This window comes from Acanthisitta chloris, unplaced genomic scaffold (genome assembly GCF_000695815.1).
Source record: "Acanthisitta chloris isolate BGI_N310 unplaced genomic scaffold, ASM69581v1 scaffold25428, whole genome shotgun sequence".
Taxonomy (NCBI): Eukaryota; Metazoa; Chordata; class Aves; order Passeriformes; family Acanthisittidae; genus Acanthisitta; species Acanthisitta chloris.
The window spans coordinates 13,251-14,442 of NW_008686868.1; the positions used below are offsets into that span (position 1 = coordinate 13,251).

The following is a 1,192-nucleotide window of genomic DNA, read 5'->3' on the forward strand; positions in this document are numbered from 1 at the left end:
CTCCGGGAGCAAGGAGGCAGCTGCAGGGAGCTGCACCAGCCCCACCACCCTGGTTTCATAAGACCCCAGATGTGCTTCACACAGCTAGAAGTATCTGATGGAATAGCCACGGCTACCGGGCGGAGAGGGACAGGGGGATGCAGGACTACATGCTCTGGCATCCACCAGCTCCTGCTGCTGACCCTACTCCTCCCACAGAGATCTTCTGCAAGGCTTGGAGAAGCAAAGTGTGGCTGTCACTCCTCACAGAATCCCAGATCACACAGTTCCACCTCCTGCTCTGGGCAAGGGCACCTTCTACTAGCCCAGGATGCTCCAAGCCCCATTCAACCTGGCCTTGAACACTTGTAGGGATGGAGCAGCCACAGCTGCTCTGGGCAACCTGTGCCAGTGCCTCACCAGCCTCACAGGGAAGAATTTCTTCCATATATCTAATCTAAACGTTCAGTCCTTCAGTTTAAGGCATTTCCCCTTGTCCTATCATTACATGCCCTTGTTGTAAGCCCTCTTTAGGCACTGGAAAAGGCTCTAAGGTCTCCCTAGAGCCTTCTCTACTCCAGGCTGAACACCACCTGTCTCCAGAACAGAGGTGCTCCCGCCCTCAGAACATCTTCGTGGCCTCCTCTGGACTCACTCCAACAGGTCCATGTCTTTCTTGTGCTGAGGACCCCAGACCTGGATGCAGTAATCCAGGTGGTATCTCACAGGGGCAGAGTAGATGGGGGGAACCCAGGAACTGCTAAGCCCCTGCCACAGGGTTTATATGCCCGGGAGTGAAAAAAAAATAGGCAAAGAGCAGGCAGCTGCCACAGCTCTACAGGCAGCACCGAGGCACATTGGCTCTCCCAGGCCCAATCCATGCCAAGCCCAGTGGTGGCTGGGAGGCAGCTGCAGGTGCAGGACAGCCCATGCCCAGCCCCAGGGTGGCTGCCCAGCCCCAGCGAGGGCTCTGCGACCCGCGGGGAGGGAAGGCTGCCAGGCAGACAAGCAATTAGCTCCAGTTCTCAGAAGTGCTCTTTTAGACCCTGACTTTTCTCCTCTTGCCCAGAGACAAGTAATTGTGTCTCTCAGCAGGGCTGAGCAGCTCTTGGCAGGGAGCACTGCCCCAGGCGCTGCAGAGGCGGGGAGCTGGTGGTTGGGAAAGGTCAGGACTTCTCCTGAAGGGAGGGAGCAGGGCAAAACCCTCAGTGGA

At 57.2% G+C, this 1,192-nt stretch overlaps 1 protein-coding gene across 1 annotated transcript in view; it reads right to left on the reverse strand.

Moving 5' to 3' along the window:
* PIK3R2 (phosphoinositide-3-kinase, regulatory subunit 2 (beta)) overlaps window positions 1–1,192 on the reverse strand; it is a 10,686-nt gene that overhangs the window by 8,834 nt on the left and 660 nt on the right. The gene's annotated exons all lie outside the window — the stretch shown is intronic.